Below are 14,339 nucleotides of genomic sequence, written 5' to 3'. Positions count from 1 at the left end.
AAAAACTGGTGTCCCCCCATAGACCCATCTTCATGGGACAGTCCCGATTTCATTCCCTGCGTCTGCCTCCTGTGTCCCTGGAGTCTTGCTGGGTTTGAATACTTGTGTGGATGTAAGCTTTGTCCCGCTGGTGGAAAGCTGATTGTCGGCAGTCTCATGGTGCTAGTGGCTAACTTCTTGCTCTGGGGCCCCCTCTCCCGGTGACTGGGGCGGCCCTTGGCCACTGGTCAGGATTTGGTGACACCCAGGGTGTCCTTGCCCACATGCCTACCATGGCTTCGTAGGACCTGGCTTCTCTTTGTAAAGGGTCAGTCCTGAAGGCCCCTTGTGGTCTGTGTCCAGACCGAGTTCAGCATGTGTTGTGGGAAAACTGGGAATCAGGCGGGTACCGCGAGCTTGCAGGGCGCTCTCCACTTGCCTGGAGCCCCTGGGGCTAAACCGTGAGCCGTTCCCTCCTGGCCCTGTCCCAGTGGCCTCACCTTCCCCCTACAAGTCATCAGGACAGACTCCACCCTCATCGTAAATCCTTTCTAATTTGCTTATTCAGTTTTGTGGTTGGAGACGCATGTGCTGGTGCCCAGGATTTTTAAATGGTTTCCATTCTACCAATGAACACCCAGCAAGTGGCCGTCTGGATATAGCAATGGAGTAAATTTAGAAATAATTTGTACATGAAATTGCACCTCCGGGAAGACTGGGGCAGGCAGCTTTTAGAGGACGGTTTCAGGCCAGCGCCAGTGACAGGACTGTCTGTTCGTCCTTGGCGGGAGCGGGGTGGGAGCTGATGGCCAAGGAGGGGTCCAATAACTCCTCCCACTCACCCACCTCCGGCTCCTCTGTGCCCTGAGCTGGATCCTGGGCCCAGAACTCATCTTACTGTGTGAATGTGGTCCCGCTGAAATCTCTGCTTCTGTTCTGGCCTCCTTGTGCCCTCAGCCCCCTCTCTGCCTGGTCTGGGCCCCGCCTGAAGAGCGGCTCCCCACCCCTGTCAGAGGCCCCCCCGCACAGTGCAGTGACCTGTCCTCTCCCAGGTTTTGCAAAAGCTGATGGCTCCAGGGGTCCCCTGCTCTGCATACCCAACCCAGGGCTCCCGCAAAGGGCCTGGGACTGCTGGCCACTCCTCCACCTTCCCTGAACTGCAAGCTCCCTGAGGGTGTGGGCTGCTTCCACTTCACTCATCACTCCCTCCCCAGCCCCAAGCGCAATGCCTGGCACATAGCAGGTGGTTAATAAACATCGGCTGTTGGCTGGGGTGGGGGTCGGTGTGTGGCAGTGGAACAGGTGGGGGGAAGGGCAAGGAAGGACAGCCCAGGGACACGGGTGGCCGAATGTGGCCGGAGCATGGGGATGCGTGCCACCTGTGCCCCTCTGGTCCAGGAGGATGTCCAAGGCTTGCGGGCCTGGTGGCCAAAGGCTGGGCTTGGCATGCACATGCTTCTAATTTCAAAGATGTGTGTAGTTTTAGTCGACGCAAGTGGCCAAATGGCTTTCCATCCCCGTGCTCAGGGGCACATGGGTGCCAAGATGGTGCACAGCCTGGCGAGGCTGAAGGGGATGCCCAGGTCCTGGGGGCTGACCCAGCCTGCTACAGGGTCAATGGTAGGCCGCTTCTGGGGTGTTGGGGGTTGCCTTGGGTGGGCTGGACCGGCGGCTCTGCAGCCACATTTAGCCTGGAAACCAGCCCACTGTCTTGGTGCCTGGCAGCCATGGCTCTGCCCAGCTCTGCATGAGGGCGCAGAATCTAGGTCAGATTGGTGCAGGGCAGCAGCGCCGGGCAGTGAGGGCAATGCTGTTCCCGTGGGCTGTGTCTGGGGGACCGCAGCAGCCTTGGGCTGGGCCCTGACCCAGTGACCTCGCCAGGCCCCTCTGGTGATCTGGGCACAAGGCTGTCCAGGGGAAGGGTTGGGGGAGGTGAGTGGATGTGTGTCGTAGCTGCGGTGCCCTTGCCTGAGTGGGGACTGGGCCCCTGGGCAGCTGGGGGCCTGCACGTGAGGGTGTGGCCTTGGCCATTCAGGCAGAACCTTCTGGGAACTCATCCTTCCTCCCCCATCTGTGCCCTCCTCTCTCTGCCAGCCTATTTTTCCTGCCTCCTCCCACGGGTTGACCTGAAGTTCTAGGGATCTGGCCACACTGGGGCCTTGGCCCTCATCCTGCCCGGTGACCCTCAAGGAGGCTGTGGCGATGGGAACCTCCCTGGTCAGTGAGACTCCACTGCCCCTGTTGCCCTCTGAATCCACCGACCTCAAACCCAGCCCCTCCTTGCTGTGTGTGACTCTGTTGTCCCTCTCCTGCCTGGGGATTGAGCGACGATGTTTCTTTCAAAGGGTCACCTGGCTCTGCCAGGCTTGGGGCCCCAAAAGACAGGTTCATGCCCTTGTAGGGGGCTGGCATGGGGGTGTGGGGGGTGGTGGGGATGCCAGGCCCAGAGCAGCACCCTTCCCACCCAGGACGTCTGTGTCAGGGTCTCCTGGGCTGTTCACCCTGTACCCCGTGATTCTGTCCAGTTCTTGGTTCCTTGGGTCCCATTTTCTCAGTCGTCTTCCCAGATGCTCTCTGGAGCTTGGCCTGAGCTGGCCGCACACCTCACTGCCACCTCACACCCTGCCCCCATCTCCTCCCATGGCCTGTGGTCACTCTGGGCAGCTGTGGTCACTCCAGGCAGCTTGGTGAGGCTGGTTGCCCTTAGTCAGTCCTCTCCAGCCAGGCCAAGTGCTCCTCTGTGACCGCAACCTCAGGCCCAAGCCCTGGGCTCAGCTCATCACAGGGGTGATCCCACGAGGGGATCAGGGCCTGAGGGAGCAGGAAATCTTCACAGGGGGACATCTTGGGGCCCAGACAGAGGGGCTGACCCCTGCCTGGCCTCCGTGTGCCACTTGCCTCTGCCTCCCCAGCTACTTCCCAAGACAGGATGTTGCTCAGTCCTTACTGGTGTGTTGAGTGCGTATATAAGATGGTGGGGTGCATCAGGTCACCCATGAAGGCCTCCCGGGCTTCTCAGTCCCTTTAACAGAAGCCATAACGTTTACAGAACTCTCAAACCAACCAAGAAAGTGACGCTAAATTGGCTTCATTGTTGAATAATTAATAAAACTTCCTCGGTGCCACTGGGCTGTGTTACTCCCAGTGGTGGGGCTGTCAGTACCGCCTTGTTGCCCAAGGGGCCGCCTTTCCATCTTTAAACAAGCGCTCAACTCCTTGCAGAGGTGATTAAGACATGCGTGTGTGCACTGGGCCACGGGGCCCACACTGGAGGCGGCAGCAGGGACCAGTGTGGCTGTTGGGGTGACCTATCTGGAACGGGTGCTGCCTGAAGTCAGGGCCTGGGTCCTGGTCTCTGCTCTGACTCTGCTTGGCCGTGAACCCTGGGCGAGACCCCTCTGCTTGGTTTTCCTTATGGAAAAGAAGAGAGGTTGGACCTGGTGCCTTGAGGGCCCTGCTAACTGGGACATTCTGAAGCAGCCTTGGAGAAGCAGAATCAGGGACCCAACCAGGGCCTCTCTGCTGTGCGCCGGGTCCCTGGTGCCCGTGGAGCCTCGGCAGAGCCTCACAGGCAACCAGGCTGTGGCCACACGCTGGCGTCCTGCAGAGGGTCCTGGGGCACATCTCCCTGGAGGTTCATGTAGGAGTCGGAATCCGGAACCTTGAGGTGCCCCGTGAAGGTTTCTGAGGGTTTCTTACTCCACCAGTGGCAAGGCGATTCCTCAAGGCTGTCTGCTGCTGAGGGCCGTCCAGCTCCGTGGCCGCTGCGGCCCAGGCTGCCAGCTGTCCTGCAGCCCAGGCACTGCTCAGGGCTGGGCTCTTCTCACAGCGGCCCCCACGAAGGGTGTTGCACTTGGACCTGTGGCACAAGATGGCCTGGTTGCAGCTGCGACCCCGCCTGGTGCCCACTGCTCCTCCCTGCCCTCCAGACCATCCGTGGCCTCAGCTGGGGCTCCAGGCTGGCCACCCCCTCAGAACTACTGGAACTTCCTCAGTTACAGATGGGGAAGCTGAGGCCAGAGGATCAGGTACAGGCTGCCACAGGCTGTGCACGGGAGTGCCCACCATCCTCAGGGCACACACACATGCATTCACATAGGCCCTTGGGGGTCCCCTGAACCTGAAGAGACCTTGTCCTGGTCATGGCCCAGGTCTCCAACCTAGCTCAGGGCAGGGCTGCCTGATGCATTTTTGGGGATCAGAGTTGTAGGACCTCTTCTGGCAGGACCACAGGACAAGGGCTGTGCCATCCCCTTTAAGTAAACCATGAAACTCTTAAGTGGGAGTTGGGTTTCAGGCTGTGGAAGGGCTCTGGTAGGTGGTGGGAGCTGGGGACCAGGTTCTGCCCTCTGAGACCCTGGGTGGCCCCGCCCCTCTCCGAGTCTCTGTCCAGCCTTTAGAGGCCCCCATCCCCCGCAGAGACAGAGCTAGGTGGAGACACTGTAGGGTCAGGGGTGATGGCAGTATACACATGTGACACCGAGCATGGCGTTAGCAGGAGGCGACCCCTGGTGCGTGTCTTGGGGGGATCAGGGCCAGCTTAGGTCTGGTCAGGGAGCCTTAGGAGGGGAGGATGGGCTCAACAGGGTCCTGAGGTGGCCCTGGCTATCAGGAGCTGGTAGTGAGTGGCTGCCCCCTTCCAGAGCCTGGTCCTAGGGGCACATGTGCAGTGTTTCCAGTTCGGGTAGGGAAACCAAGGTGACACGTGAGGTCTGCCCAACTTGCAGGCCTGCCTGGAAACCAAGGGCTCTGGGTCCAAGGCGCAGGCTGGCGCCCATGTCTTAGGGCACAGTCTCCTGGCTCCTCCCAGCAGTGCTTGGGAACCGAAGTTTGGACCCAGCTGGAGCTCATGGCCAGATCCAGCCTCAGACTGGCCCCTGCCGGACACAGCGTTTTGAGCTGGGAAGTGGCCCTGCCCCAGAGAGTGGGGTAGAGAGGTCACAGTGCTGGGCTTGGTCCTCCTTAACTGTTCTGACCTGTGGGGCCAAATGCACCGCCCAGCTCTGGGTGTCCAGGTCTGGGCTCCGTCCCCAGGGCTTGGGAAGCCCCTTTTTCCTTGTAACCCCAGGCCTGAGCAAGGCCCTTGGTCCCCCAGTCAACCCAAAGCAGGTTGAGGAAGCCAAGCCTGATCCCAAAGCAGGAGTATCACACATTGGAGGGGGGCAGGGGAGAGGGCAGTGTGCCCAGCCTGGAGGACAGAATTGAGGCTCAAGGGCACAAGACACCCGCCCCAGAGAGGGGGCTCAGGCAGTGGCCCTGTGCCCACTCCCCATCACCTGACTGTCCTGTTTGCTTCTTCAAACAAGAAGGAAATCAAACTCCTGAACTGGGGGCTGGTGGCCCTTCCTCCACGTGCAGTCCCACTCACACTAGCCAGGCCACATCACATGCTCCCAAAGGCAGAATTTTGCTTAAATGCCCAGAAAGGAGATTTAGGAGATCAGAATCTTAAGCAAATTAACATGTGCAGCAGGCAGCTTTTAATCACCGCCTTTAATCGCAGGCCCCAGTAACGGAAATCATCTCGCTGGGCTGAGCTCAGTGGGCGGGGCTGGCGACACCGATGGATTATTCATTAGAACCTGAACTTGAGTTTCATCCAGCTGCTCCGCAGGGGAGGGCTAAGGGGCCTTTGGTCCACTCCAGGGAGACGTGCTGGGCTTTCCAGAGCCCCTCCCCCAGGACCCTGTGGTTCCCCGACACCCCTACCCCCACCCTGTCCCCCACCTGGCGCGTTCTCCATCTCAGGTCTGCCTTTGGTTTAGCCTGTCATCTCCTCTCCCTTGTTCCCCACTTCCTGCCCCGGTTTCTCCCCTTCTGAGAGTTTGGGGCTGTTGGCCCATTCCCAGTGGGGACTGGACTTACCAAGCCCAGGCGTGGCTGCTGGACTGTCCCTCCTCGCTTTGCTCCCTGCCTTCTCATGGGGCTGCGGGTGACGCTGGGCCCTCCCTGGGTAGGGTCCAGGTGGTGGTGGTGATAGCCCACGTGGCTCCATTCCCCATCCGTACTTGGGGGCCTCGCCTGGCAGGAAGACATCAGCCCCTGGGGAGGCAGTGGCTCAGAGAGCCCCGAGGAGCCCCCAGTCCTCCTCCTCAGGCCCTTTGCCTGCCTGGGCCCAGGCCGGGCTCCCTCATCCCTGTAAACCTCCCCAGGATGCCCCTAGGCAGACGGGGTCAGCCCTGCCAGACGGGGCTTCGGGCAGAAGCAGCAGCTTTCAAAGCAGCACCTGAGGGAGAGAAACCCCTTGTGTTGACCTGGGAAGTGTTGTTTCCCTGCGATGGCGCTACAGCAGGTCAAACTGGAGCGCTGCCGGAGAGGCCGGCTTTGCTGGGGTCGGGGCTGAGGTGGGGGCGCTGCTCCACACTTGTCCTCCTGAGACTGTGCCCCTGCTTGGCTCCTGGCAGGGCCTGCCCCAGGCAGCATGCTAGGGGACTACTCTCTGGTACCCCACAGCCCCACCACCTCTCAGACCCCACAGACTTTCGGTAGGCAGGGGCGGGGACAGGAGGGATTTGGATGCTAAGAGACTGGGCTGTCACCAGGGGCTCCTGGACCCCCACTATTGTCATCCTGCACAACCCCCACCAGGACAGCCAGTGAAATGTCACCCCTGAAGTACTGAACCTTCATGGGGGCCCCTTGTGGAATGGGGTGACTTGTCCTGGATCCGGCCCACCTGCCTGGGAGGGGGCTGTTCAGTGATGTGGGGGATGCCAGCTGGGACCACACTTGGCTCCTGGGGCAGTTGCATGCAGCTGCCCCTTCTGGTAGAAGGCCTGGCTCGGAGGATGGGAGTGAGGTCAGGGACAGCCAGGGGTGGTGCCCCGAGCCTCTGCTGGAGAAGTGCCTCCCTCATGCCAACCCCCACTCCAACCCCTGCCTGGGGTGCTCTGTCCCACCCTCTGTGGTTCCCAGCCTGGCCGAGGCAGTGGCAGTGAAGGGTTAAGGCGGGCGGGGCTCCCGCGGGAGGGGCGGTCCCGGCAGCAGCGGCAGCTCTGGCAGCACTCAGCACTCAGCTTGTTGATCGAGTATGGGCGCGCGAGGGGCACTCGGTTCTGACGGACTCACGGGGCCAGCACGCTGCCTGGGGACCCCTCAAGCTGTTCTGGTAGTGGTGGGGGTGGCGCCTGCGGGCCATGGAAGCACCTGGGGACCCCGGCGGGCTCAGCCTGGACCAAGGTAAGGGGTCAGGAGGGGCTGGAGGAAGGCTGTGGTCAGCTCCTTGGGGAGCCTAGGACCAGGTGCTGAGATGCCCATTGGTGACCCTCTGACCCCACGTGGGCAATGTTTGACTCCCACCCACCCCCACTCCGATCGAAGATCTCTGGGGTGACCCCATTCACATCAACACCCACACATCCCTCCCTCTGCTTGCCCCTTGACCCACGTTGTCCCTACTTGTGCTGGCATCCCACTCCCATGGGCAGTGGGAAGAGGTCCCTGGCAGAGCCAGCACACTCCTCGGCCACCAACCTACCCCCGGTGGGCAGAAGCCTTGGTGGGGGGGGCAAATCTGGGGTGTCCTGACCTGAAGGACCCTGGGGCTGAGCCTGTTCACCCCTGCCCCCATCCAGGGTGGTGGGGGCAGCCCCACGCCTCTGTCAGCACCATGGACAGGGCAACGGTAGCCTCTGCCTGAGGGACCTGCCCATGGTTGCTGAACTCTGGCACCTATGTGAGCGATTTCCTGCTCAAATCTGTCATGCTGTGTTGACCTGGGGGCCTGGGCACTGCCCTGGGCAGACAGGACAGGTCAGCAGGGGTGGCAGGAGTCCTCTGGGGCTGCCCGGAGCTGCCTGGCACAAGGAGCTTGAGTGTAGAAGGGTCAAGTGCTGGGTGTCGCGGTCTATCCTGCAGGGATGGGATGGAAAGAACTTCTCCGAAGAGGGTCTCTGTGTATCCCCAGTGCAGCACTTGGTCTGGACCAGGGCTGGGAGAGGCAGGGAGGGAAGGGGGCCAGCCCCACGGCTGCAGCAGGAGTGTCTCTGGCCAGACAACACAAGAACTGGGATTCTAAGTTAAGGGATTCCAAGGACAGCAGGAGCAGCCTTCTGGTGACTTGTCTGGATCCGGTTGTTCTAGACCCAGTTTGTTCTGCCCTCTGATTGGCATGGGCATGAGGGAGGGCTGGGTGGGGGGGAGCCTTGGAGAGCCTGTGTAGAAGGCAGGGGCTTTATTGCCAGCAGACTGAGCATGGGTCCCTGGTGGTGCCTCTGATGAGCTGTGTGACCTCAAGCAAGGCACTGGCCCTCTCTGAGCTTCTCGTGGAAGAGAAGGACAGCATAGGATTGCCCTCATAAGGTGGCCTTGAGAAGAGTGTGCCTGGCCTGTGTGGCTACTCCAGGATTGCCTGTCCCCTCTCCTGCCCCTCCCCCCACAGCTGAGTTACCTTTTATGAATGGAGGACAGTGTGACTGGTGGTACAGATGGAATGGTGATATAGTTCCCGGTGCATGCTCATGCCACCCTGGGAGCACCCACTCCCTGACCGCAGCGCCCAGTGCACAGCAGGGCTCCCATGGGTGTGTGGTCCCTGCAGAGGTCCTGACCCAGCATGTTCCTGCCAGTCTGCCCTGCGGGGACCTCTGGTCTGGCCCAGCCTCCATCAGAGCCTCTGGGTGCAGGATGCCTACCTGCAGACTGTATGGACATGGCGCTGCCACATGGCCCCAAGGTCTCAAGGTTGAGGGAGCCCCGACACGGCCAGAGTATGCCACCAGCGAGGGAAGATCCTGGTCCTTGGAGGGGTGTGGGCTGTCAGCAGCAGGACCCACTGAGAGCCGCCCACCCTCCATGCCCCATCCTCTGGGCAGAGGGCTTGGCCAGCTCAAGTAGGGGGCATGCAGCATGGCCCTTCTCTGCCCTTCTCTCCCTCCCAGGGAGAGAACAGCCTCAAACGTGCAGCCGAGGATGGAGCAGATGGCTAGAGTCTTGGGTCCAGCTTCCATCTGCACAGCTAATGAGCGGATGGCGGTGGTTTGGGGCTCCTGGAAAGTCAGTGGCTCGGCCCCCCTCCAGGAAGTGTTCCTCTCCTGGGGTGGGGGCGGGTGGTTGAGGGACTCGAGGCCCCTCCTGTGCCGAGCCCAGACCGGCTCCACACACTGAGGGCTGTGGTGGGAGGGGCGTTGAGGAGGGGGATGAGTAATCGGAAACGTCTGTTTCTACCCGGGACTTCACTTTCTGCTCCGCTATGTGGGCTCCCACCGGCTGGACAGCCTTCCTGTGTGGTGCAGGCCAGTGGGCGTGGGCCTCCAGGTGGGACAGCCGGCTCCTTCCCCAGGACAGGCTGCTTCCCCACTCCTGGGAAGTGTGGGGAGAGGAAGTGGGCCAGGGTTTCCACCCCCGCCGGGCAGCCTGCGTGGAGGGGCCCAAGGTAGGGCCTTGTGCACCGGCCGGTCAGCCAAGGGGAGAGGTGAGCTGCTCTGAGTCCACCTGCTCCCATTGCACCAGGGCCCCTGGACCCCCCTCTAGCTCTGTGTCCCAAAGGCAGGGAACACAGGCGTGGTGGCCCAGGAAGTCTCCGAGCCATGAGGAAGTCACCCCCCACCAAGTCCCGGGGGGTTTCCTCAGCCTGCTCAGATCCAGGGACCCACAGACAGCTTCGAGGTGACTCAGGGTGGTCTCTATTTCACATTGAACAGGACCCAGCCTGGCCCAGGCCTCGCCTGCCTCAGCCAAGCTCTGTTTCCTTCAGAAACTCCTCCTGGAGGTCAGAGCCATGTGGTGGACCTGCCAGTGGGCCAGGTTCAGTGTCCTCCTCGGTCAGCGAGTGGCATGAATGTGGGGTCCACCGGGCCCCCAGGGTAGGAGGCAGGAGTGGGCTGTTGGGCCAGCCCCCGGTGGGGAGGGTGGGCAGCTTCAGGAAGTCAGACTCTGGGGGCCCACCCGATCCTGGGACATCTTCTCGGTGCCCAGGCCCCAGGGCTCTCGAGGAAGCCACCTGGAGGTGGCCGGTGCCCTGGCTGGGAAGCTTGGCTGGGCTGGGGGATGGGCCCGGGCATCCTCTGTTCTCTGCTCCTTCGTGGCTCTGTGCCCACTCTGCCTGGTGGCCATCCAGCCCCACCAGCTGCTGCGCGGCCTCCCCACGGGGCCTGGGTGGGTATGGGGTTGGGGCAGGACTGGCTCATCAGTACACAAGGACCCCTCCCTTGGAGCTGCCCCCCGCTCCCAGCCCGGCAGGAGTTTCCTCTCCTCCCCCCAGGCAGACCAGGTTCCATCTGGTGACTTTTCAGGAAAGTGCCCCCCTTCCAGTGCCGCTGTGAGTTGCTCTCTCCCCCTCCAGCTGCTCCCGGTGGCTCCCCGGGGCCCATCCTGACATGTGCTGGCCCACATGGCGTCCAGCCTTGCCCAGTGATGCCATGAGGGGACTCAGGAGCACCCAGAACACGGGCACTGGGGTGCCTTTGAGGGCTGGAGGTCATGAACACTGCTAGCGGAGTCCTCTCCCAAAATCTGTGGAATGGGATGAGCGCCATATAGCCAGGCAGGGGACCCGGGGCTTTCACTGTCCCTGGCTGGTGCGAAGCGACCCCGGCTCTGCTGCATGGGCAGAGGAAGGCTGAATGTTGGAAACCCCTGGCCCCTGTGGTGCTCAGATGGCTCCAGGACAATGTGGGGGCACACTGTGTGGGAAGGGGCTTCTCCAGGGGGCAGGTGCAGGGCACTGGACACCCCCTGCCCCAGAAAGTGTCCTGTCTACTGTGTCCACTGCCACAGGAGGCTGTGGGACAGCTGTGGACAGCTTCAACCCCCGTGAGTGCTTCGGCTACATCTCTCTATTAGTCGTTGGACAGAAGGTTCCCACAGGCCCTCCTGGGACTGATCCTGGCAGGAACTTGGGCCACCAGCTGCAGAGGGAGCAGGGTGGTGGGGAGGCTGCTGCTGTCCCCGCCCAAAGCAGGAGCACCAAGGGCCTCTGGGCAAGTGGAAGGGACAAGCTCAGCCCGACTGGCCTGCTGGATGGAGCAAGACTGGCCGTCAGTCTGTCCCCATCCTCTAGGACACTCTCGATCCCCAGCTTCCTGAGATCCAGTGCACAGGCCAGCAGAGGGCGGGTAGTCAGAAACAGCCCAAGATGGCAGAGTAGAGCCTGGCCACTCACCCCCTGCCCCCATGACTCTCCTCACTGCCCAGCTGGGTGAGACACCAGGGCCAGGCCCCCGCCCACCAAAGGCCCCTCTTTCCGCTGCAGGACTGAGCTGCTTGCCTGTGGGAGGGGCCCTGCGGGAGGAAAAGGGCACAGCCTGGTGACAGTGTCTCCCTCCCTGGCAGCTGCCCCTGCCATCAGCCCTCAGCCCTACCCCAGGACTGTTGGGGGCCAGGCCCAGGCCTTGCTGACTTGGCAAAGTGACCTTTCAACTCCACTGCCTGGTGTGGACCCCTCAGGCCAGCCTGGGCTCTATGCCCCCAGGCCCTGGGCACAGCTTCCGCGAGGTCTCGTCTGGGAGGGTGGACTTGAAGGCGCCAGCTCACACTGCCTGGTAAAATAAAAATAGTTGGGGAGGAGGCTCCCAGACGTGCGGGGGGACGCGCTGCTTCTAGACGTTTAAATAATCTCCGCCATATGTGAGTGGGCCCGTCCCTCCCTCCTGGAGGCGCCGGCCAGGGGCTGAGGCCCCGTGGGCGCTGGAGCCCTGCACACTGGCCCTGTCCGCCTTCCCCTTCTCCAGCCAAGCACTGTCTGAGCACCCACTGCGTGCTGAGCTGGGCCCGCCATGCAGTGTGGGGAGAGGGCGGAGGGCTGAGGACCCAGTGGGGGCCTGCAGTGGGGGCAGGGCCGGAGCAGCCTTGGGCCTGTGTGTCCCACTGTTGCTGACCACTCTGAGCAGAGTGGATGCAGGAGTGGCCTGTTCAAAGGTTCTTTAAGAAAGCGCAGAAGCCTTAGAGGAGGGAGGGGCTGGAGGCAGGCAAGCAGGAGGGGAGATACAGGTTTGCCCTCTGAAAGGTGAGTGGATAAGGCAGGTGCCCCGCATGGAGAGCCTGGGTGCCGCAAGGGTCCGTGTGCATGCGTGCGTGTGTGTGTGTGTGCTCGCGCCAGGAAGACTGTGGGTGTAATTTGTGGGTTTTGTTGGAAGATTAAATTGATTTTCCAGTCTTCCCAAGGGGGAGGTGGAGGTGCTGGCTGCTGTGTTAGGACAAGATCGATCTTGGCCATAAAAACAAAATTAAGCCAGAGCTGCCCAGCTTCTGACCGGACTGCGAGGGCACTCCCTCCTTGGCGCAGTGGCCGCCCATGTCCCATGGCCGCCGTCCTCCTCAGGGCTTGGGGAAGGAAGGAGCGAAGGGCTGGGGGCCACCTTCTCACAGCCAGGGGAACAGAGGCGGGGGACAAGGTGAGGCGCCTGAGGCCTCCACTTCCTGGCAGTGCTGTGGCCAGGTGTCCCGGCCAGCAGTCCTGCTGTGGGGCAGCGGCTGAGGCGGGGCGGGCCCCCGGGGCCTCTCCTCCAGGGGTTGTTGTAGGATCGAGGGCACTGTGCTCTCTCCTGGCCTCAAGAGGTGCCCTGCCCCCTGTCTGCTGTGTCCTCTGGCCAAGGTCCCCCAGGGCTGCAGCTGGAGGTGTTGGTGCTGCCTCAGGAGGCTGAGCCTTAGAAGGTTGGACGGCCGGGTCAGATGCTGGCTCCTTGTCACCTCCTGGAGCTGGCTTGGTGGCCTGGGCCCTGTGCCCACCCACACTCGAGTGCCAAGTCCCAGCCAGTGCAGGGGCAGAGCAGGACAGGCCCGGACTTCCTCTCCCAGGAGGTGGGGATTGCAGAGGTGAATACACGCGGTCCCATCAGTAGCTGCAAGGTGGACGAGGAGCCTTGAAAGAGTCCCCGGGGTCACAGGACAGAGGACTCCACACAGTGGAGGGGGTTTCTCAGGTCCTGGGCCCCAAGTGTGACTCAGGGAGTGAAGGGTGGGACTGGCTCAAGCGACTGTGTGGGCATGGGGTCCCAGATGGTGTTGCCAGCCTGGTGCCCTTGTGGGGGGTGAGAAGCAGGGGACCCAGGCCTCCTGGTTTGGGGGACTGAGCCACTTGGGCTTGGGGCCTGTCGTGGGTTCGAGCCTAGCTTGGCGATTAACTGGGGCGTAGCTTTTGCACCTAGTGCTCAGATGCACCATGGGGTGAGGCAGCACTCCTGGGGGAGGCTCCCCTCAGTGCCCTGCAGTCTGGGGCATTCCTGGCTTCGCACAGTGGCTGCAATCCTGTGCCCACCTGTCTCATGGAGCATCAGGGGTGGTGTGGGTCCCCTGGGCAGTAGAGGAGCCCTGGCTGCAGAGCCCAGAGTGAGGCTGGATTAGCCTGACCTCATCTGCCTGGTCAGTGCAGGATTACGGCCTGGGGCAGCCATGAAGATGCAGGGAGTCTGAGATGTGGGTGTTGTGCCCTCTCCCAGGGGCCTTGACCATGAAGATGGGGACCCAAGGCCCCCAGGTGGTGGTAGGAGACCCCTGATCAGCTGAGAGCCCAAGCAGGGAGCCTTGGAAGGGGTGGAAGGGGAGGGCACCCCCAGACTGCAGCCAGTGAGGCTCCCCATTGAGCCAATGAGGACCCCAGCAAGTGTCCCAGGCTGCCTGGTTTCTGGTGCCCTCTGTCCCAGTCTCTGGGGCCCAGGCCTGGCCCTGACCATCTGTGCTGGGGAGGGAAGGCTGACGCACTGCCCAGGAGCCATGGGTTTTATGGCAGTGAGGACTCAAGGGTGCCGGCCCAGCACTGTCGCTGTCCCTGCGGGCCTAGGTGGGGGCACAGGGTAGCTGGGGCTAATGGGCCAGAGGCAGGAGGAACGTGAGGTCAGCTGCAGTGACTCAGTGGGGTTCAGCCCTCCGGCCTGTGCCCCATTGTCTGCCAAAATGGCCTGCCCCGGGAGCCCCAGACACCCAGTGGTCCCTGGCCCACAAGAGGAGGGTGTGCCTCCTGCTGCCCCAGAGCTGCCCACAGAGCAGTCAGCTCCTTCTGGGTTTGGTTGCCCCCAGCTGCCCTTGTCTGGGCCTGAGCTGCGTGGCCTTGACTAGGCCTTGTGTCCGGTCAACAGGCAGAGGCTGGTCCTTCCTGGGCCCAGCCCCTCCCTCAGGACAGGTCGGTCGTGAGCCAGGCAGCTGACCCTGGCCACCCCAGCCGCCGGGGCAAGGCCTTCCGCGTGGGAAGGGTGGGGGACACAGCCTCTGGGGGGCCTGAGAGTGTGCTCCAGTGGATGGTCCCTGTGAGGATCATTGCCCCAGGCCTCGCAGCTGTGTTCTCCGGGTCCCCAGGGAGACCCCCCATCTGTCCTGCCTGTCCCTACTCAGCCGGTTGTAGGGGCTGGTGACTTGGGGCCTCGGACGACACTGCCAGTCCCTGTTGGTCCCCAGCTGGGAGTTCCCTTGGCCTAAATCCTCTGGCC

Source organism: Bos javanicus, chromosome 16 (assembly GCF_032452875.1).
Source record: "Bos javanicus breed banteng chromosome 16, ARS-OSU_banteng_1.0, whole genome shotgun sequence".
Lineage (NCBI taxonomy): Eukaryota > Metazoa > Chordata > Mammalia > Artiodactyla > Bovidae > Bos > Bos javanicus.
This window is presented reverse-complemented; position numbering follows the sequence as displayed.